The sequence below is a fragment of the Oncorhynchus masou genome, unplaced genomic scaffold, assembly GCF_036934945.1.
Source record: "Oncorhynchus masou masou isolate Uvic2021 unplaced genomic scaffold, UVic_Omas_1.1 unplaced_scaffold_1231, whole genome shotgun sequence".
NCBI classification, from domain to species: domain Eukaryota; kingdom Metazoa; phylum Chordata; class Actinopteri; order Salmoniformes; family Salmonidae; genus Oncorhynchus; species Oncorhynchus masou.
In genome coordinates this window covers 144,116-168,490 of record NW_027002116.1, presented here as the reverse complement: position 1 = coordinate 168,490, position 24,375 = coordinate 144,116, and the positions used below count along the sequence as shown (strand labels likewise).

General features: G+C 45.9%; 1 long non-coding RNA gene across 1 annotated transcript in view; it reads right to left on the bottom strand.

Moving 5' to 3' along the window:
* The window catches only part of LOC135529998 (uncharacterized), a 61,669-nt gene that overhangs the window by 4,951 nt on the left and 32,343 nt on the right, over nucleotides 1-24,375 (bottom strand). Inside the window, exon 2 of the long non-coding RNA XR_010453783.1 lies at nucleotides 749-824. This is a non-coding gene — a long non-coding RNA (uncharacterized LOC135529998). The remainder of the gene's footprint in view (nucleotides 1-748; nucleotides 825-24,375) is intronic.

Genomic DNA, 24,375 nt, shown 5'->3' with positions numbered 1-24,375 from the left:
GTCAGGATGAGAAATATCATCTCTTTCTTTAAATGAGACGGCACAAAGGAGACTGGGAGCAGGAGGCTGGTGACTGGCTGCCTAGACCTGGAGAGGAGAGGGAGAGGAGTGGGAGGAGAGGAGAGAGTGAGAGCAGGAGGCTGGTGACTGGCTGCCTAGACCTGGAGAGGAGAGGGAGAGGAGGGGAGGAGAGGAGAGAGTGAGAGCAGGAGGCTGGTGACTGGCTGCCTAGACCTGGAGAGGAGAGGGAGAGGAGTGGGAGGAGAGGAGAGAGTGAGAGCAGGAGGCTGGTGACTGGCTGCCTAGACCTGGAGAGGAGAGGGAGAGGAGTGGGAGGAGAGGAGAGAGGAGAGGAGGAGACTGGTGACTGGCTGCCTAGACCTGGAGAGGAGAGGGAGAGGAGTGGGAGGAGAGGAGAGAGTGAGAGCAGGAGGCTGGTGACTGGCTGCCTAGACCTGGAGAGGAGAGGGAGAGGAGTGGGAGGAGAGGAGAGAGTGAGGAGGAGGAGACTGGTGACTGGCTGCCTAGACCTGGAGAGGAGAGGGAGAGGAGTGGGAGGAGAGGAGAGAGTGAGAGAAGGAGGCTGGTGACTGGCTGCCTAGACCTGGAGAGGAGAGGGAGAGGAGTGGGAGGAGAGGAGAGAGTGAGAGCAGGAGAAAGAGAGAGCGAGGTGAGGAACAGACAGCAAACAGGAGAGAAGAACAGGCCATAGAACCCGATTAGAGGAGAGGAAGAATAGAACACTCACTGGATAGGGCCTTCTCATAGCTCTTCCCCATGGCAACGAAGTTCCGCAAGCAGGGGTTGAACTGTTCCATGATGGACTGAAAGAGAGAGAAGGGAGGGGAGTTTGTTAGAGGAGAAACAGACAATGACAGTAGAACAAGCTGGCATACTACTAGAGTGGCCATACACACACACACACACACACACACACACACACACACACACACACACACACACACACTTGCCCACTTGCTTGCCTACACACACACACACACACACTTGCCCACTTGTGTACACACACACACACACTTGCCCACACACATAATAAACAATCGTAGGGACACAGCACTTCTCAATTCCTAGAATAACCCTGTTGAATCAATAGTCCACCTATAGCTTTTCAACATGTTCTGTTATCAATGACTGTAGCAGGGGAGGAGAGGAATATGGAGGAGAGGGAGGACCATTGATTATGTAGGTGGAATGAGAGAGAGAGAGAGACTGAAATAATGCCGTGGTCTTTCTGCATAGTATTACATGGAAAGCACAGTGGAGGCTGCTAAGAGGAGGACAGCTGGAACGGAGTAAATGGGTTGGCATCAAACAAACGGAATACCATCCCCTCATTCATCTCCAGCCTTTACAACGAGCCCCTCCTCCCCAAGGAATAACAATGTCCACTATGTATACACAGAATAACATAACCAGTCTTCTCTCTACAATGACAATGCAACCATTACTACAAACATGGAACAGGCTTGACATCTCCCATCCACATCCACACCTCCCTCTCTCCCCCTCCCCTCCCCCTCTCCCTCCTCCCTCCCCTCCCCTCTCCCTCCCTCTCCCTCCCCTCCCTCCCTCTCCCTCTCCCCCCTCCCTCCCTCCCTCCTCCCTCCCCTCTCTCCCTCCCTCCCTCCCTCCCTCCCTCTCCCTCCCTCCCTCCCTCCCTCCAGGGTTTCTTCCAATTAGTCCAGTCCCAGTCTGACAGGTGTGTAAAGGCAGCTACTCCAAGCAGTCCCCCTGCTTCCTCAGTCCCTGTCCATACTGCTGGCAGGTCCATTGTACTTTACCTTACTCTGCTGTACTTCTCCAATTATAATACCCTGCAATGGTACCAATGTGTTCCAGGGTGGAAAATCCTTCAGTATCTGCACACCATAATGTGTAAACCACTACAGTTTGGCAAGTCATTCGTGATTCCCTACATCCCTGTGTGGCCTGTTAAACCAAGGTCGGTGCAGTCGCTCTTCAGGTCCACTAACTCCCTCCCTGGACACTGATTGGCTGACACCAGTTTCCTGGACACTGATTGGCTGACACCAGAGGTCACCTTCCTGGTTCTGCCAAACTTTCTGAACGTTCAGTAAAACTGGGTCTGGGGGAACAGACTGGAGGAGAAACTTATCGGGACGGAGCAAAACAGTGCACAGGGCCAGGAGTGGTGGCTCAGCGTTATCAGCATCTGCAGCAGACAGACACTCACGCATGCAGACAGGTGCACACACACTCACACACACACACACACACACACACACACACACACACACACACACACACACAGGTGCGCACACACACACTAGAGGTCGACCGATTAATCAGAATGGCCGATTAATTAGGGCCGATTTCAAGTTTTCATAACAATCGGAAATCGGGATTTTGGGCGCAATTTTTTTTACCCATTTATTTAACGAGGCAAGTCAAAGAACACATTCTTATTTTCAATGACGGCCTAGGAACAGTGGGCTAACTGCCTTGGTCAGGGGCAGAACGACAGATTTTCACCTTGTCAGCTCAGGGGATCCATTCTTGCAACCTTACAGTTAACTCGTCCAACGCAATAACGACCTTCCTCTCTCATTGCACTCCACAAGGAGACTGACTGCCTGTTACGCGAATGCAGTAAGCCAAGGTAAGTTACTAGCTAGTATTAAACTTCTCTTATAAAAACAATCAATCATAATCACAAGCTAACTACACATGGTTGATGATATTACTAGATATTATCTAGCGTGTCCTGTGTTGCATATAATCTGACTGAGCATACAAGTATCTAAGTATCTGACTGAGCGGTGGTAGGCAGAAGCAGGCGTGTAAACATTCATTCAAACAGCACTTTTGTGCGTTTTGCCAGCAGCTCTTCGTTGTGTGTCAAGCATTGCCCTGTTGATGACTTCAAGCATATCAACTCCCGAGATGAGGCTGGTGTAACCGAAGTGAAATGGCTAGCTAGTTAGCGCGAGCTAAAGTGTTTCAAACGTCACTCGCTCAGGGCCTTCTAGTAGTTGTTCCACTTGCTCTGCATGGGTAACGCTGCTTCGATGGTGGCTGTTGTTGTGTTGCTGGTTCGAGCCCAGGGAAGAGCGAGGAGAGGGACGGAAGCTATACTGTTACACTGGCAATACTATAGTGCCTATAAGAACATCCAATAGTCAAAGGTTAATGAAACACAAATTGTATAGAGGGAAATAGTCCTACAATTCCTATAATAACTACAACCTAAAACTTCTTACCTGGTAATATTGAAGACTCATGTTTAAAGGAACCACCAGCTTTCATATGTTCTCATGTTCTGAGCTTAAAGGAACTTAAACGTTAGCTTTCTTACACGATAAGAGCGTCTGCTAAATGACTTAAATGTAAATGTAATGGCACATATTGCACTTTTACTTTCTAACCCTAACATTTTGTTTTTGCATTATTTAAACCAAATTGAACATGTTTCATTCATTACTTCAGGCTAAATAGATTTTATTGATGTATTATATTAAGTTAAAATAAGTGTTAATTCAGTATTGTTATAATTGTCATTATTACAAATTAAAAAAATACAAAAATTGGCCGATTAAATCGGTATCGGCTTTTTTTGGTCCTCCAATAATTGGTATCGGTGTTGAAAAATCATAATCGGTCGACCTCTAACACACACACACGCACACACACAGGCGCACACACACAGGCGCACACACATGCACACAGACAGAGAGCGTCAGAGTGAGTATCAATCTAATTGATTTTATAATGCCCTTTTTCACAAAGTGCTTATAACAGAACACATGAAGTAGAATAGATAGAAAGATAACGACTGCTGCTGCTGAAACACAGCCCTGCCTGAGAGCACTAGATCTAACAGTACGGCAAACAGACATCTTCACAGGCAGATGAAGGTTGATGTATTCAATGAAAAGGAGAGCCAGAGGCAGGCTTAGATGGGTTCCATGCAGAAAACAGATGCTCAGGAAAGAGAGTGGGGACCATCTTACAGGGAATGATCATCGTCTCAGGTAGACCGAGACATCGAGATGTTACAGTAAGGTGAAGGATCCTCCTCACAGGGAGATCAAGGTTGATAGTATATATTATTATTCCATGCAAGCAGGAATAATGGGCGGCAGGGTAGCCTAGTGGTTAGAGCGTTGGACTAGTAACCGAAAGGTTGCAAGTTCGAATCCCGAGCAGACAAGGTACAAATCTGTCATTCTGCCCCTGAACAGGCAGTTAACCCACTGTTCCCAGGCGGTCATTGAAAATAAGAATTTGTTCTTAACTGACTTGCCTAGTAAAATAAAGGTAAAATAAAAAAATAAAAATCTTGCAGGTAGAACACAGATGGAATTATAATCCTACAGGTAGAACACAGATGGAATTATAATCCTGCAGGTAGAACACAGATGGAATTATAACGCTGCAGGTAGAACACAGATGGAATTATAACGCTGCAGGTAGAACACACAGATGGAATTATAACGCTGCAGGTAGAACACAGATGGAATTATAATCCTACAGGTAGAACACAGATGGAATTATAATACTGCAGGCAGAACACAGATGGAATTATAATGCTGCAGGTAGAACACAGATGGAATTATAACACTGCAGGTAGAACACAGATGTATGTCTGTTTTATGTCAGAGACACACCATTATACTAATTGGTTTAGAGTCTTACTCAAAGTCCCCGGGGAGCAGCGGTCTACAGAGGTAACCAGCCATAATTCCATCTCTGTGTGTGTAAATGAGACATCTTTACTGTTCAACTATACAGTTGTCGACAATAAGGGGCACACACAGATGTAATGACATGAAACACAGAGACTAAACTCAGCAAAAAACGAAAAGTCCCTTTTTCAGGACCCTGTCTTTCAAAGTTAATTTGTAAAAATCAAATAACTTCACAGATCTTCATTGTAAAGGGTTTAAACACTGTTTCTCATGCTTGTTCAATGAAACGTAAACAATTAATGAACATGCACCTGTGGAACGGTCGTTAAGACACTAACAGCTTACAGATGGTAGGCAATTAAGGTCACAGTTATGAAAACTTAGGACACTAAAGAGGTCTTTCTACTGACTCTGAAAGACACCAAAAGAAAGATGCCCAGGGTCCCTGCTCACCTGCGTGAACGTGCCTTAGGCATGCTGCAAGGAGGCATGAGGACTGCAGATGTGGCCAGGGGAAAGAAATTGCAATGTCTGTACTATGAGTCATCTAAGACAGCGCTACAGGGAGACAGCTGATCGTCCTCGCAGTGGCAGACCACGTGTAACCACACCTGCACAAGATCGGTAGATCCGAACATCACACCTGCGGGACAGGTACAGGATGGCAACAACAACAGCCCGAGTTACACCAGGAACGTACAATCCCTCCATCAGTGCTCAGACTGTCCGTAATAGGCTGAGAGAGGCTGGACTGAGTGCTTGTAGGCCTGTTGTAAGGCAGGTCCTCACCAGACATCACCGGCAACAACGTCACGTATGGGCACAAACCCACTGTCACTGGACCAGACAGGACTGGCAAAAAGTGCTCTTCACTGACGAGTCGCGGTTGTGTCTCACCAGGGGTTATGGTCAGATTCGTGTTTATCGTCAAAGGAATGAGCGTTACACAGAGGCCTGGAGCGGGATCGATATGGAGGTGGAGGGTCCGTCATGGTCTGGGGCGGTGTGTCACAGTATCATCGGACTGAGCTTGTTGTCATTGCAGGCAATCTCAACGCTGTGTGTTACAGGGAAGACATCCTCCTCCCTCATGTGGTACCCTTCCTGCAGGCTCATCCTGACATGACCCTCCAGCATGACAATGCCACCAGCCATACTGCTCATTCTGTGTGTGATTTCCTGCAAGACAAGAATGTCAGTGTTCTGCCATGGCCAGTGAAGAGCCCAGATCTCAATCCCATTGAGCACGTCTGGGACCTGTTGGATCAGAGGGTGAGGGCTAAGGCCATTTCCCCCAGAAATGTCCGGGAACTTGCAGGTGCCTTGGTGGAGGAGTGAGGTAACATCTAACGGCAAGAACTGGCAAATCTGGTGCAGTCCATGAAGAGGAGATGCACTGCAGTACTTAATGCAGCTGGTGGCCACACCAGATACTGACGGTTACTTTTGATTTTGACCCCCCCTTTGTTCAGGAACACATTATTCCATTTCTGTTAGTCACATGTCTGTGGACCTTGTTTAGTTTATGTCTCAGTTGTTGAATCTTGTTCATACAAATATTTACACATGTTAAGTTTGCTGAAAATAAACGCAGTTGACAGTGAGAGAACATGTCTTTTTTTGCTGAGTTTATAATGACATGAAAATAAGTGATTCCAGTACATTGCAACCAGCTGATGAGAAATCACCTCACAGTCACAACAACATACTACAGTCCCTCAAAAATACGTGACACACAGTTCCCCTCTGAGAAAGATGAACCACAACACTCCCCACGGGGGACCTGCTAAATGTTTATCCGTCTCTGTCCGTCTCTGTCCGTCTCTGTCCGTCTCTGTCCGTCTCTGTCCTTATGTAAGGCATTGAGAGGAAACCTGACACACACACAGCTTTGTAAACAGTGGTAGAGTGTTGTTGACTGGTAGGATGATTACATAAAGCAGAGTCCACTACAGTCCAGCAGCATGCTGGCTCCCAGAGAGACACACGCACGCTCCCAGAGAGAAACACGCACGCTCCCAGAGAGAAACACGCACGCTCCCAGAGAGACACACGCACGCTCCCAGAGAGACACACACACGCTCCCAGAGAGACGGCACATCTGTGGGACACAAAGTGGTGGAGGTGACCCACCCTCCTAGAGAGAAGGCATGGTCTCCCCTACCACCCCGCCTCCCCTACCACCCCACCTCCCCCCCTACCACCCGGCTCCCCCTACCACCCGGGCTCCCCTACCCACACAGTCTCCCCTACCACCCCGCCTCCACCCGTCTCCCCCTACCACCCCGTCTCCCCTACCACCCGGCCTCCCCTACCACCCCGTCTCCCCGACCACCCCGGCCTCCCCTACCACCCCGGCCTCCCCTACCACCCCGGCCTCCCCTACCACCCCGGCCTCCCCTACCACCCCGGCCTCCCCTACCACCCCGGCCTCCCCTACCACCCCCGGCCTCCCCTACCACCCGGCCTCCCCTACCACCATTTCCTGCTGTACTGTGTAAAATAATAAAGACAGGCTTCAGATCTCCTTAAAGAACATCCACTAAAGCGTCCTGACGTGATTGACAGAGACACCGGTGGTGCACCAACTCCATAAGTACATAGTAAGTGGGTTGAGAATCTCAACATGGCTGTGTGACAGCTGGGGGCTTTGAGAGTGTCTGGGGGTCCAGTCCAACTAGACTCTCTCACAGTTCAGAACAACAACAGTGTTAGTTTACACTATGTATCAGCCTACACTAGATCTGTTGATGTAGCACAACATACCGCGCATATTACGTCCATGTAAGAAACACTTTGAAAAGTCTCCCTCTCTCTCACTCCATTCTCTCTCTCCTTGTTGTGTGAGCTAATTGGAAAATGGGGCACTGAGAAGAAAGTGTGTATGTCAGGGTTATTCCTTAGTCTACAGGAGCAGGTCATACTGCTCTGTGCTACATCAACATCTCCAATTAAGTCACATACAGGAAGCAAGAGAAACACACCCCCTACAGTAAAGACAGAACACACCCCCTACAGTAAAGACAGAACACACACCCCTACAGTAAAGACAGAACACACCCCCCCCCCCACAGTAAAGACAGAACACACACCCCCCCACACAAAAGACAGAACACACACCCCCTACAGTAAAGACAGAACACACTCCCCTACTGTAAAGACAGAACACCCCCCCTACAGTAAAGACAGAACACACTCCCCTACAGTAAAGACAGATCACACCCCCCTTACAGTAAAGACAGATCACACCCCCCCCCTTACAGTAAAGACAGGACACACCCCCCCCCTACAATAAAGACAGAACACACACCCCCGACAGTAAAGACAGAACACACACACCCCCCCTATAGTAAAGACAGAACACACCCCCCTACAGTAAAGACAGAACACACCCCCCCAGTAAAGACGACAGTAAAGACAGAACACACCCCCCCTACAGTAAAGACAGAACACACACACCCCCCCCTACAGTAAAGACAGAACACACCCCCTACAGTAAAGACAGAACACACCCCCTACAGTAAAGACAGAGAGGAGGAAGAACACCAGAATAGTGTAAATGAAATCAGGCTACAGTAGGTGATCTCCTTCAAACAAAGACGTCTTGGTACCTCTGTCTCTCCTCCCTCTCCTGGCTGATGTGTTTAACAGACCAGCGTACGGTTCCCATTACCTCCATGTCCTCTTCGGTCCCCATACATTCCTCTGTGATGACGTAACACTTCTGCTGTAGTCACAGTATGTCTGCTCATTACATACAAAATAAAGGGCTTCTTGTGAACCAGATCAACTACTGTGTGTTTGTGTGCACACTGCTGTGTGAGTCAGTCACTTGTACGGGGTGGGGTGGGGGAGGTACATTGTCCTACATGTCAGTTGTGATTGTGAGGTGATTTCCCCAGGTCCTCATCAGCTGGTTGCAATGTACTGGAATCACTTATTTTCATGACATTATAAACTCTTTGGGGATGCTGTGATGGTGAATAGAGGAGTGTGTGTGTGTGTGTGTGTGTGTGTGTGTGTGTGTGTGTGTGTGTGTGTGCGTGCATCTGCGTGTGTCTGTGCACCTTGACTGTGGGCTAATGTGTGTGAGAAGATAGGCGTGCAGAGTGGGTGGATACAGGAGGATGGAGTCATTAACTACTGATCACAGAGTGGGTGGATACAGGAGGATGGAGTCATTAACTACTGATCACAGAGTGGGTGGATACAGGAGGATGGAGTCATTAACTACTGATCACAGAGTGGATACAGGAGGATGGAGTCATTAACTACTGATCACAGAGTGGATACAGGAGGATGGAGTCATTAACTACTGATCACAGAGTGGGTGGATACAGGAGGATGGAGTCATTAACTACTGATCACAGAGTGGGTGGATACAGGAGGATGGAGTCATTAACTACTGATCACAGAGTGGATACAGGAGGATGGAGTCATTAACTACTGATCACAGAGTGGGTGGATACAGGAGGATGGAGTCATTAACTACTGATCACAGAGTGGGTGGATACAGGAGGATGGAGTCATTAACTACTGATCACAGAGTGGGTGGATACAGGAGGATGGAGTCATTAACTACTGATCACAGAGTGGGTGGATACAGGAGGATGGAGTCATTAACTACTGATCACAGAGTGGGTGGATACAGGAGGATGGAGTCATTAACTACTGATCACAGAGTGGGTGGATACAGGAGGATGGAGTCATTAACTACTGATCAAAGAGTGGGTACAGGGGGATGGAGTCATTAACTACTGATCAAAGAGTGGGTACAGGAGGATGGAGTCATTAACTACTGATCACAGAGTGGGTGGATACAGGAGGATGGAGTCATTAACTACTGATCACAGAGTGGATACAGGAGGATGGAGTCATTAACTACTGATCACAGAGTGGGTGGATACAGGAGGATGGAGTCATTAACTACTGATCACAGAGTGGATACAGGAGGATGGAGTCATTAACTACTGATCACAGAGTGGGTACAGGGGATGGAGTCATTAACTACTGATCACAGAGTGGATACGGGAGGATGGAGTCATTAACTACTGATCACAGAGTGGATACAGGAGGATGGAGTCATTTACTACTGATCACAGAGTGGGTGGATACAGGAGGATGGAGTCATTAACTACTGATCACAGAGTGGATACAGGAGGATGGAGTCATTAACTACTGATCAAAGAGTGGGTACAGGGGGATGGAGTCATTAACTACTGATCACAGAGTGGGTACAGGAGGATGGAGTCATTAACTACTGATCACAGAGTGGATACAGGAGGATGGAGTCATTAACTACTGATCACAGAGTGGATACAGGAGGATGGAGTCATTAACTACTGATCACAGAGTGGGTGGATACAGGAGGATGGAGTCATTAACTACTGATCACAGAGTGGGTACAGGGGATGGAGTCATTAACTACTGATCACAGAGTGGGTGGATACAGGAGGATGGAGTCATTAACTACTGATCACAGAGTGGGTACAGGAGGATGGAGTCATTAACTACTGATCACAGAGTGGGTACAGGAGGATGGAGTCATTTACTACTGATCACAGAGTGGGTGGATACAGGAGGATGGAGTCATTAACTACTGATCACAGAGTGGGTGGATACAGGAGGATGGAGTCATTAACTACTGATCACAGAGTGGGTGGATACAGGAGGATGGAGTCATTAACTACTGATCACAGAGTGGGTGGATACAGGAGGATGGAGTCATTAACTACTGATCACAGAGTGGGTACAGGAGGATGGAGTCATTAACTACTGATCACAGAGTGGGTGGATACAGGAGGATGGAGTCATTAACTACTGATCACAGAGTGGATACAGGAGGATGGAGTCATTAACTACTGATCACAGAGTGGGTGGATACAGGAGGATGGAGTCATTAACTACTGATCACAGAGTGGGTGGATACAGGAGGATGGAGTCATTAACTACTGATCACAGAGTGGGTGGATACAGGAGGATGGAGTCATTAACTACTGATCACAGAGTGGGTGGATACAGGAGGATGGAGTCATTAACTAATGATCACAGAGTGGGTGGATACAGGAGGATGGAGTCATTAACTACTGATCACAGAGTGGGTGGATACAGGAGGATGGAGTCATTAACTACTGATCACAGAGTGGGTGGATACAGGAGGATGGAGTCATTAACTACTGATCACAGAGTGGGTGGATACAGGAGGATGGAGTCATTAACTACTGATCACAGAGTGGGTGGATACAGGAGGATGGAGTCATTAACTAATGATCACAGAGTGGGTGGATACAGGAGGATGGAGTCATTTACTACTGATCACAGTTAGATGAACGTCCCACAGGTACAAAGAGTCATTTATCTTTAAGAGCCTGACCTCATTTTGTCATTTATCCTTCTTTATTCTACAAAGAAAACAAAAAAATACCTCTGCTTCGCCCTCCAGCATCATTCCCTACAGCACTTAAAACGTGTGGTGCGCGGAGGATGGAGTCGTGCGTGTGTTTGTGTGTGTCATAGTCTTTCTTTATTGTTCTCTGAAAAGACAAGGTCTCCTCCCTGGTTCTCCTTCCAGCCTCTCTTTCTTACTGAAACATTTGATCTGGCCTGTTCCATTTCTCTTAATACTGATCCTCTGATTGGCTCCTTTAATTTGAGCCCTCCGAGCTGCTATAATGAATTCAACACTCCCAGGGGCTGATGTACAGACACACTGATGGGTGACCTCAGAGAGAGGGAGCGCAAAGGACTATAGAAACCAGCAGCCTGCAGACCTCGATTCAAATCACTGCAATCCTTCAGCTACTTTTAACGAGAGTCTGCTCTAGTCTGCCAGGTAGAATAGTCCCAAAACCGCAAATCCTTTCTATTTGTCCATTAAGGATCAGCATCCAGGCAAGCGATAGAGTCAAGTTCTTCATGTTGTTGGCACAAAGAAAACTCATTCTGGCCCAAAAAAAGTCCTAGATTATGAGGAATGTTCCTCTGATATCATAGTAGGCTATCTGCATTGTGTCCCGCCACCCACCAACCCCTCTTTTACGCTACTCTCTGTTCATCATCAACATCATCATCAACATCATAGCATCATAGCAGATGTTCTGAAAGAGCTGCAAAACCTGGACCCGTACAAATCAGCTGGGCTTGACAATCTGGACCCTCTATTTCTGAAACTATCCGCCGATTGTCGCAACCCCTGTTACCAGCCTGTTCAACCTCTCTCTCATATCGTCTGAGATCCCCAAGGATTGGAAAGCTGGAGTCATCCCCTACTTCAAAGGGGGTGACACCCTGGACCCAAACTGTTACAAACCTATATCCATCCTGCCCTGCCTATCTAAGGTCTTCGAAAGCCAAGTCAACAAACAGGTCACTGACCATCTCGAATCCCACCGTACCTTCTCCGCTGTGAATCTGGTTTTCGAGCCGATCACGGAGTGCACCTCAGCCACACTCAAGGTACTAAACGATATCATAACCGCCATCGATAAAAGACAGTACTGTGCAGCCGTCTACGACCTTGCCAAGGCTTAACTACTGTCAATCACCATATTCTTATCGGCAGACTCAGTAGCCTCGGTTTTTCGGATGACTGCCTTGCCTGGTTCACCAATTACTTTGCAGACAGAGTTCAGTGTGTCAAATCGGAGGGCATGCTGACCGGTCCTCTGGCAGTCTCTATGGGGGTGCCACAGGGTTCAGGATTCTCGGGGTCATTTCTCTGTATATATCAATGATGTTGCTCTTGCTGGAGTCATTCCTACTGATCCACCTCTACGCAGACGACACCATTCTATATACTTCCGGAGGATGGACACTGTGCTATCTAACCTCCAAACGAGCTTCAATGCCATACAACACTCCTTCCGTGGCCTCCAACTGCTCTTAAACGCTAGTAAAACCAAATGCATGCTTTTCAACCGATCACAGAGTGGGTGCACCCGCATGCCCGATGAGCATCACCACCCTGGACGGTTCCGACCTTGAATATGTGGACACCTATAAGTACCTAGGTGTCTGGCTAGACTGTAAACTCTCCTTCCAGACTCATATCAAACATCTCCAATCGAAAATCAAATCAAGAGTTGGCTTTCTATTCCACAACAAAGCCTCCTTCACTGATCCGCACCCTAGTAAAACTGACTATCCTACCGATCCTCGACTTTGGCGATGTCATCTACAAAATTGCCTCCAACACTCTACTCAGCAAACTGGATGCAGTTTATCACAGTGCCATCCGTTTTGTCACTAAAGCACCTTATCCACCCACCACTGCGACTTGATATGCTCTAGTCGGCTGGCCCTCGTCATATTCTACTGCCAGACCCACTGGTTCCAGGTCATCTACAAGTTCATGCTAGGTAAAGCTCCGCCTTATCTCAGTTCACTGGTCACGATGGCAACACCCATCCGTAGCACGCGCTCCAGCAGGTGTATCTCACTGATCATCCCTAAAGCCAACTCCTCATTTTGTCATTTATCGTTCCAGTACTCTGCTGCCTGTGACTGGAACGAACAAAAAATCCCTGAAGTTGGAGACTTTTATCTCCCCCTCACCAACTTCAAACATGTGCTATCTGAGCAGCTAACCGATCGCTGCAGCTGTACATAGTCTATTGGTAAATAACCCACCCATTTTCACCTACCTCATCCCCACACTGTTTTTATTTATGTACTTTTCTGCTCTTTTGCACACCAGTATCTCTACCTGTACATGACCATCTGATCATTTATCACTCCAGTGCTAATCTGCAAGGTTGTAATTATTCGCCTACCTCCTCATGCCTTTTGCACACAATGTATATAGACTCGCCCGTACTGTGTTATTGACTTGTTAATTGTTTACTCCATGTGTAACTCTGTGTTGTCTGCTCACACTGCTAAGCTTTATCTTGGCCATGTCGCAGTTGCAAATGAGAACTTGTTCTCAACTAGCCTACCTGGTTAAATAAAGGTGAAATAAAAAAATAAAAAAATCATATATGCATAGTCACTTTAACCATATCTACATGTACATACTACCTCAAATCAGCCTGACTAACCCGTGTCTGTATGCACTAACCCGTGTCTGTATGCACTAACCCGTGTCTGTATGCACTAACGGGTGTCTGTATGCACTAACTGTCTGTATGCACTAACGGGTGTCTGTATGCACTAACGGGTGTCTGTTATGCACTAACCCGTGTCTGTATGCACTAACGGGTGTCTGTATGCACTAACCCGTGTCTGTATGCACTAACCCGTGTCTGTATGCACAACCCGTGTCTGTATGCACTAACCCGTGTCTGTATGCACTAACGGGTGTCTGTATGCACTAACGGGTGTCTGTATGCACTAACGGGTGTCTGTATGCACTAACGGGTGTCTGTATGCACTAACGGGTGTCTGTATGCACTAACGGGTGTCTGTATGCACTAACCAGTGTCTGTATGCACTAACGGGTGTCTGTATGCACTAACGGGTGTCTGTATGCACTAACCCGTGTCTGTATGCACTAACCCGTGTCTGTATGCACTAACCCGTGTCTGTATGCACTAACCCGTGTCTGTATGCACTAACCCGTGTCTGTATGCACTAACCCGTGTCTGTATGCACTAACCCGTGTCTGTATGCACTAACCCGTGTCTGTATGCACTAACCCATGTCTGTATGCACTAACCCGTGTCTGTATGCACTAACCCGTGTCTGTATGCACTAACCCGTGTCTGTATGCACTAACCCGTGTCTGTATGCACTAACCCGTGTCTGTATGCACTAACCCGTGTCTGATTTTTTTTTAAAGTAGCCTCGCTACTGTATATAGCCTGTCTTTTTACTGTTGTTTTATTTCTCTACTTACCCATTGTTCACCTAACACCTTTTTTGCACAATTGGTTAGAGCCGTTAGGTAAGCATTTCACGATAACGTTTTATTCGACACACGTGATAAATAAACTTTGATTTGATGTCTATTGGTCATTACTAAAGGATGGCACAGGGGAGGACAGCGAGGTCATTCATTGACCATGTTCCGGCTCTAAGTGGTTGACTAAAGCCTTTAGGGGACTCTTGGAAAGATTTTGTTGCGGGGCCCACCACTTCACATGAAAACGTTTTGACAGCGGAAACGTTCTGTTATTCGTTCTGTTATTCCTCCTCCTGTGACATGGTCCTGTATTAGTAACTGTTCTGTTATTCCTCCTCCTGCCTGTGACATGGTATAGGTCCTGTATTAGTAACTGTTCTGTTATTCCTCCTCCTGCCTGTGACATGGTATAGGTCCTGTATTAGTAACTGTTCTGTTATTCCTCCTGCCTGTGACATGGTATAGGTCCTGTATTAGTAACTGTTCTGTTATTCCTCCTGCCTGTGACATGGTATAGGTCCTGTATTAGTAACTGTTCTGTTATTCCTCCTGCCTGTGACATGGTCCTGTATTAGTAACTGTTCTGTTATTCCTCCTACCTGTGACATGGTATAGGTCCTGTATTAGTAACTGTTCTGTTATTCCTCCTGCCTGTGACATGGTCCTGTATTAGTAACGGTTCTGTTATTCCTCCTCCTGCCTGTGACATGGTATAGGTCCTGTATTAGTAACTGTTCTGTTATTCCTCCTACCTGTGACATGGTATAGGTCCTGTATTAGTAACTGTTCTGTTATTCCTCCTGCCTGTGACATGGTATAGGTCCTGTATTAGTAACTGTTCTGTTATTCCTCCTGCCTGTGACATGGTCCTGTATTAGTAACTGTTCTGTTATTCCTCCTCCTGCCTGTGACATGGTCCTGTATTAGTAACTGTTCTGTTATTCCTCCTGCCTGTGACATGGTATAGGTCCTGTATTAGTAACTGTTCTGTTATTCCTCCTCCTGCCTGTGACATGGTATAGGTCCTGTATTAGTAACTGTTCTGTTATTCCTCCTCCTGCCTGTGACATGGTCCTGTATTAGTAACTGTTCTGTTATTCCTCCTGCCTGTGACATGGTCCTGTATTAGTAACTGTTCTGTTATTCCTCCTACCTGTGACATGGTATAGGTCCTGTATTAGTAACTGTTCTGTTATTCCGCCTGCCTGTGACATGGTCCTGTATTAGTAACTGTTCTGTTATTCCTCCTACCTGTGACATGGTATAGGTCCTGTATTAGTAACTGTTCTGTTATTCCTCCTGCCTGTGACATGGTCCTGTATTAGTAACTGTTCTGTTATTCCTCCTGCCTGTGACATGGAATAGGTCCTGTATTAGTAACTGTTCTGTTATTCCTCCTGCCTGTGACATGGTCCTGTATTAGTAACGGTTCTGTTATTCCTCCTGCCTGTGACATGGTATAGGTCCTGTATTAGTAACTGTTCTGTTATTCCTCCTGCCTGTGACATGGTCCTGTATTAGTAACTGTTCTGTTATTCCTCCTCCTGCCTGTGACATGGTATAGGTCCTGTATTGGTAATGGTTCTGTTATTCCTCCTGCCTGTGACATGGTCCTGTATTAGTAACTGTTCTGTTATTTCTCCTGCCTGTGACATGGTCCTGTATTAGTAACTGTTCTGTTATTCCTCCTCCTGCCTGTGACATGGTATAGGTCCTGTATTGGTAACGGTTCTGTTATTCCTCCTGCCTGTGACATGGTATAGGTCCTGTATTAGTAACTGTTCTGTTATTCCTCCTGCCTGTGACGTGGTCCTGTATTAGTAACTGTTCTGTTATTCCTCCTGCCTGTGACATGGTCCTGTATTAGTAACTGTTCTGTTATTCCTCCTGCCTGTGACATGGTCCTGTATTAGTAACTGTTCTGTTATTCCTCCTGCCTGTGACATGGTATAGGTCCTGTATTAGTAACTGTTCTGTTATTCCTCCTGCCTGTGACATGGTCCTGTATTAGTAACTGTTCTGTTATTCCTCCTCCTGCCTGTGACATGGTCCTGTATTAGTAACTGTTCTGTTATTCCTCCTCCTGCCTGTGACATGGTCCTGTATTAGTAACTGTTCTGTTATTCCTCCTGTATGTGACATGGTCCTGTATTAGTAACTGTTCTGTTATTCCTCCTGCCTGTGACATGGTATAGGTCCTGTATTAGTAACTGTTCTGTTATTCCTCCTGCCTGTGACATGGTCCTGTATTAGTAACTGTTCTGTTATTCCTCCTCCTGCCTGTGACATGGTCCTGTATTAGTAACTGTTCTGTTATTCCTCCTCCTGCCTGTGACATGGTATAGGTCCTGTATTGGTAACGGTTCTGTTATTCCTCCTGCCTGTGACATGGTATAGGTCCTGTATTAGTAACTGTTCTGTTATTCCTCCTGCCTGTGACATGGTATAGGTCCTGTATTAGTAACTGTTCTGTTATTCCTCCTGCCTGTGACATGGTCCTGTATTAGTAACTGTTCTGTTATTCCTCCTCCTGTGACATGGTATAGGTCCTGTATTAGTAACTGTTCTGTTATTCCTCCTGCCTGTGACATGGTCCTGTATTAGTAACTGTTCTGTTATTCCTCCTACCTGTGACATGGTATAGGTCCTTTATTAGTAACTGTTCTGTTATTCTTCCTGCCTGTGACATGGTCCTGTATTAGTAACTGTTCTGTTATTCCTCCTACCTGTGACATGGTATAGGTCCTGTATTAGTAACTGTTCTGTTATTCCGCCTGCCTGTGACATGGTCCTGTATTAGTAACTGTTCTGTTATTCCTCCTACCTGTGACATGGTATAGGTCCTGTATTAGTAACTGTTCTGTTATTCCTCCTGCCTGTGACATGGTATAGGTCCTGTATTAGTAACTGTTCTGTTATTCCTCCTGCCTGTGACATGGTATAGGTCCTGTATTAGTAACTGTTCTGTTATTCCTCCTGCCTGTGACATGGTATAGGTCCTGTATTAGTAACTGTTCTGTTATTCCTCCTGCCTGTGACATGGTCCTGTATTAGTAACTGTTCTGTTATTCCTCCTACCTGTGACATGGTATAGGTCCTGTATTAGTAACTGTTCTGTTATTCCTCCTCCTGCCTGTGACATGGTATAGGTCCTGTATTAGTAACTGTTCTGTTATTCCTCCTGCCTGTGACATGGTCCTGTATTAGTAACTGTTCTGTTATTCCTCCTACCTGTGACATGGTATAGGTCCTGTATTAGTAACTGTTCTGTTATTCCTCCTGCCTGTGACATGGTCCTGTATTAGTGACTGTTCTGTTATTCCTCCTACCTGTGACATGGTATAGGTCCTGTATTAGTAACTGTTCTGTTATTCCTCCTCCTGCCTGTGACATGGTCCTGTATTAGTAACTGTTCTGTTATTCCTCCTGCCTGTGACATGGTATAGGTCCTGTATTAGTAACTGTTCTGTTATTCCTCCTGCCTGTGACATGGTCCTGTATTAGTAACTGTTCTGTTATTCCTCCTCCTGCCTGTGACATGGTATAGGTCCTGTATTGGTAATGGTTCTGTTATTCCTCCTGCCTGTGACATGGTCCTGTATTAGTAACTGTTCTGTTATTTCTCCTGCCTGTGACATGGTCCTGTATTAGTAACTGTTCTGTTATTCCTCCTCCTGCCTGTGACATGGTATAGGTCCTGTATTGGTAACTGTTCTGTTATTCCTCCTGCCTGTGACATGGTATAGGTCCTGTATTAGTAACTGTTCTGTTATTCCTCCTGCCTGTGACATGGTCCTGTATTAGTAACTGTTCTGTTATTCCTCCTGCCTGTGACATGGTATAGGTCCTGTATTAGTAACTGTTCTGTTATTCCTCCTGCCTGTGACATGGTCCTGTATTAGTAACTGTTCTGTTATTCCTCCTCCTGCCTGTGACATGGTCCTGTATTAGTAACTGTTCTGTTATTCCTCCTCCTGCCTGTGACATGGTCCTGTATTAGTAACTGTTCTGTTATTCCTCCTGCCTGTGACATGGTCCTGTATTTGTAACTGTTCTGTTATTCCTCCTGCCTGTGACATGGTATAGGTCCTGTATTAGTAACTGTTCTGTTATTCCTCCTGCCTGTGACATGGTCCTGTATTAGTAACTGTTCTGTTATTCCTCCTGCCTGTGACATGGTCCTGTATTAGTAACTGTTCTGTTATTCCTCCTCCTGCCTGTGACATGGTATAGGTCCTGTATTAGTAACTGTTCTGTTATTCCTCCTGCCTGTGACATGGTATAGGTCCTGTATTAGTAACTGTTCTGTTATTCCTCCTGCCTGTGACATGGTCCTGTATTAGTAACTGTTCTGTTATTCCTCCTGCCTGTGACATGGTATAGGTCCTGTATTAGTAACTGTTCTGTTATTCCTCCTGCCTGTGACATGGTCCTGTATTAGTAACTGTTCTGTTATTCCTCCTCCTGCCTGTGACATGGTCCTGTATTAGTAACTGTTCTGTTATTCCTCCTGCCTGTGACATGGTCCTGTATTTGTAACTGTTCTGTTATTCCTCCTGCCTGTGACATGGTCCTGTATTAGTAACTGTTCTGTTATTCCTCCTGCCTGTGACATGGTATAGGTCCTGTATTAGTAACTGTTCTGTTATCCCTCCTGCCTTTGACATGGTCCTGTATTAGTAACTGTTCTGTTATTCCTCCTCCTGCCTGTGACATGGTCCTGTATTAGTAACTGTTCTGTTATTCCTCCTGCCTGTGACATGGTATAGGTCCTGTATTAGTAACTGTTCTGTTATTCCTCCTCCTGTGACATGGTATAGGTCCTGTATTAGTAACTGTTCTGTTATTCCTCCTGCCTTTGACATGGTATAGGTCCTGTATTAGTAACTGTTCTGTTATTCCTCCTGCCTGTGACATGGTATAGGTCCTGTATTAGTAACTGTTCTGTTATTCCTCCTGCCTGTGACATGGTCCTGTATTAGTAACTGTTCTGTTATTCCTCCTGCCTGTGACATGGTCCTGTATTAGTAACTGTTCTGTTATTCCTCCTCCTGCCTGTGACATGGTATAGGTCCTGTATTAGTAACTGTTCTGTTATTCCTCCTGCCTGTGACATGGTCCTGTATTAGTAACTGTTCTGTTATTCCTCCTCCTGCCTGTGACATGGTCCTGTATTAGTAACTGTTCTGTTATTCCTCCTGCCTGTGACATGGTCCTGTATTAGTAACTGTTCTGTTATTCCTCCTCCTGCCTGTGACATGGTATAGGTCCTGTATTAGTAACTGTTCTGTTATTCCTCCTCCTGCCTGTGACATGGTCCTGTATTAGTAACTGTTCTGTTATTCCTCCTGCCTGTGACATGGTATAGGTCCTGTATTAGTAACTGTTCTGTTATTCCTCCTGCCTGTGACATGGTCCTGTATTAGTAACTGTTCTGTTATTCCTCCTCCTGCCTGTGACATGGTATAGGTCCTGTATTAGTAATGTTCTGTTATTCCTCCTGCCTGTGACATGGTCCTGTATTAGTAACTGTTCTGTTATTCCTCCTCCTGCCTGTGACGTGGTCCTGTATTAGTAACTGTTCTGTTATTCCTCCTGCCTGTGACATGGTCCTGTATTAGTAACTGTTCTGTTATTCCTCCTGCCTGTGACATGGTCCTGTATTAGTAACTGTTCTGTTATTCCTCCTCCTGTGACATGGTATAGGTCTGTGACATGGTATGGTAGGTCCTGTATTAGTAACTGTTCTGTTATTCCTCCTGCCTGTGACATGGTATAGGTCCTGTATTAGTAACTGTTCTGTTATTCCTCCTCCTGCCTGTGACATGGTATAGGTCCTCCTGCCTGTGACATGATCCTGTAGTAACTGTTCTGTTATTCCTCCTGCCTGTGACATGGTATAGGTCCTGTATTAGTAACTGTTCTGTTATTCCTCCTGCCTGTGACATGGTATAGGTCCTGTATTAGTAACTGTTCTGTTATTCCTCCTGCCTGTGACATGGTCCTGTATTAGTAACTGTTCTGTTATTCTCCTGCCTGTGACATGATATTAGTAACTGTTCTGTTATTCCTCCTGCCTGTGACATGGTTATTCCTCCTCCTGTGACATGTCCTGTATTAGTAACTGTTCTGTTATTCCTCCTGCCTGTGACATGGTATAGGTCCTGTGAACTGTTCTGTTATTCCTCCTCCTGTGACGTGGTCCTGTATTAGTAACTGTTCTGTTATTCCTTCTGCCTGTGACATGGTCCTGTATTAGTAACTGTTCTGTTATTCCTCCTGCCTGTGACATGGTCCTGTATTAGTAACTGTTCTGTTATTCCTCCTGCCTGTGACATGATCCTGTATTAGTAACTGTTCTGTTATTCCTCCTCCTACCTGTGACATGGTATAGGTCCTGTATTAGTAACTGTTCTGTTATTCCTCCTGCCTGTGACATGGTATAGGTCCTGTATTAGTAACTGTTCTGTTATTCCTCCTGCCTGTGACATGGTCCTGTATTAGTAACTGTTCTGTTATTCCTCCTGCCTGTGACATGGTATAGGTCCTGTATTAGTAACTGTTCTGTTATTCCTCCTGCCTGTGACATGGTCCTGTATTAGTAACTGTTCTGTTATTCCTCCTACCTGTGACATGGTATAGGTCCTGTATTAGTAACTGTTCTGTTATTCCTCCTGCCTGTGACATGGTCCTGTATTTGTAACTGTTCTGTTATTCCTTCTCCTGCCTGTGCCACATTATTCAGTCAGATACTGCTGTTCCATGTCCTATATGTTTGGGGTGGACAGGCTTGGTGAGCAGGGAGGCAGATGTAGAGGAGTAGAGCGAGAGAGAGACAGAGAGAGAGACAGAGAGAGAGACAGAGAGAGAGAGAGAGAGACAGAGAGAGAGAGAGAGAGAGACAGCAACTAAATGCTTGCAGATTCATATCATCTCCATCACCAACATCTGCGCATTTCTATGTTTTGTAGTAAGAAAGATAAAGGAAGACGAGTGTTTCCAATGACATGATCAACCAATTAGTAGACAGTTAGTAGACAATGCCTCTTCATAATTGGTTAAAATTCCGATGCACACCGATGATGTCATTGGAAACACGCATCCTCCTCACTATATAGAAACACACAATGTTGGAGTGGTGCTGAAGAATATGAAGTAGAAACATTTAGAAATGGGCAGAGAGAGAGAGATGGCAGAGAGAGAGAGAGAGAGAACACTGTATTTAACCATTAGTACAGAGATGTCTCATGCAGCCATCTGGCTAGACTCCGGTTGTACAGGTAGTCTGAGATAGAGCTCTCTCTCTCTGTTGGTCCCATAGTAATCTATTAGCTAGAGGCTCAGGTAGTGAGAAGGAAGCCTCTCTCCTGCCATAAACAGCCCTCCTCAACATCCTCCCTCTACCAGGCTGCAGTACCAACACTCACTACCAGATGATCGTTGGCTGGAGGGGGACGGCTGTATGATCTCCTGTTTGTTTATGAAGTACTACAAACCCTTCACACACACACACCTCCTGGAACAACCACAGTGCTCAGTTAGAAAGCAACAACAATGCGCTGGTTGGTTTCTATGGCAACAGTGATCTGGACAGTAAGGGCTGCTGCTTAATGGGCTCCAGTTGGTCCCTAATTCACTCTCTCTGAGCTGCTAACTGTTACCAACTGAAGACATTCATAAATTAGTTATTTCTCTTCAAAACATACCTCTCTGGAGAACACAGAATGCGTCCCACATTGCACCCTATTCCCTATGTATGATTCTGGTCAAAAGTAGTGTACTAGTGTGCCCTTTGGGACGCAAACCTAGTGTGTTCAGAATGTTTTGCAGTTCTTCTGTGCTGTGTTGACGTATAGAGAATCACACAGAAAGATGTTTCTCTGCTGTGTTGACATAGAGAATCACACAGAAAGAGGTTTCTGTGCTGTGTTGAGAATCACACAGAAAGAGGTTTCTCTGCTGTGTTGACATATCACACAGAAAGAGGTTTCTCTGCTGTGTTGACAGAAATCACACAGAAAGATGTTTCTCTGCTGTGTTGAGCTGTGAATGTCAAAGCAGGTCCATAAAGGATGTAACGTCGGTGACCTTTGACCCAACACTGATACAGATTACCCAGTAGCTGTTGCAGTCATCAAATCAACACGTGTACACAATCAACAGTTCTGGCAACCTCAGTTAGCCGATTTCATGAGGTTTGAAAAGAGGAATAGGAGCTTTAGGGGTAGAGACAGTAAACACACACATGACTGAACTCATTTATGCGAGTCAGATTATGACTCAGCACACAGAAATGCCCAAGGTGCAGCAAAGCTATGATTGACGTGTCTGTGTGTGAAGTGAGAACACAGAACAAAAGGTATAAGTGTTGAACACTTCTTTTTTGGTCTCTGTTTTCCCCCTCCTATATCAGTTGTTAGATCAGCCGGTAGAAATGAGTTGTACAGTACTGTAGGAGTGAGAGGTGTGTGTGTGTGTTGTACAGTACTGTAGGAGTGAGAGGTGTGTGTGTGTGTTGTACAGTACTGTATGAGTGAGAGGTGTGTGTGTGTTGTACAGTACTGTAGGAGTGAGAGGTGTGTGTGTGTTGTACAGTACTGTAGGAGTGAGAGGTGTGTGTGTGTGTTGTACAGTACTGTTTGAGTGAGAGGTGTGTGTGTGTTGTACAGTACTGTATGAGTGAGAGGTGTGTGTGTGTGTGTGTTGTACAGTACTGTAGGAGTGAGAGGTGTGTGTTGTACAGTACTGTATGAGTGAGAGGTGTGTGTGTGTGTGTACAGTACTGTATGAGTGAGAGGTGTGTGTTGTACAGTACTGTATGAGTGAGAGGTGTGTGTTGTACAGTACTGTATGAATGAGAGGTGTGTGTTGTACAGTACTGTATGAGTGAGAGGTGTGTGTTGTACAGTACTGTATGAGTGAGAGGTGTGTGTTGTACAGTACTGTTTGAATGAGAGGTGTGTGTGTTGTGTGTGTGTGTGTGTTGTACAGTACTGTATGAGTGGTGTGTGTGTGTGTTGTACAGTTCTGTATGAGTGAGAGGTGTGTGTGTGTGTGTACAGTACTGTATGAGTGAGAGGTGTGTGTGTGTGTGTGTGTTGTACAGTACCGTAGAGTGAGAGGTGTGTGTGTGTTGTACAGTACTGTATGAGTGAGAGGTGTGTGTTGTACAGTACTGTATGAGTGAGAGGTGTGTGTGTGTTGTACAGTACTGTATGAGTGAGAGGTGTGTGTGTGTTGTACAGTACTGTATGAGTGAGAGGTGTGTGTGTGTTGTACAGTACTGTATAAGTGAGAGGTGTGTGTGTGTTGTGTTGTACAGTACTGTATAAGTGAGAGGTGTGTGTGTGTTGTACAGTACTGTATCAGTGAGAGGTGTGTGTGTGTGTGTGTTGTACAGTACTGTTTGAATGAGTGGTGTGTGTGTGTGTGTTGTACAGTACTGTATGAGTGAGAGGTGTGTGTGTGTTGTACAGTTCTGTATGAGTGAGAGGTGTGTGTGTGTTGTACAGTACTGTATGAGTGAGAGGTGTGTGTGTGTTGTACAGTACTGTATGAGTGAGAGGTGTGTGTGTGTGTTGTTGTACAGTACTGTATGAGTGAGAGGTGTGTGTGTGTTGTACAGTTCTGTATGAGTGAGAGGTGTGTGTGTGTTGTACAGTACTGTATGAGTGAGAGGTGTGTGTGTGTGTGTTGTACAGTACTGTATGAGTGAGAGGTGTGTGTGTGTGTGTACAGTACTGTATGAGTGAGAGAGGTGTGTGTGTGTGTGTTGTACAGTACTGTATGAGTGAGAGGTGTGTGTGTGTGTGTTGTACAGTACTGTTTGAGTGAGAGGTGTGTGTGTGTGTGTGTTGTACAGTACTG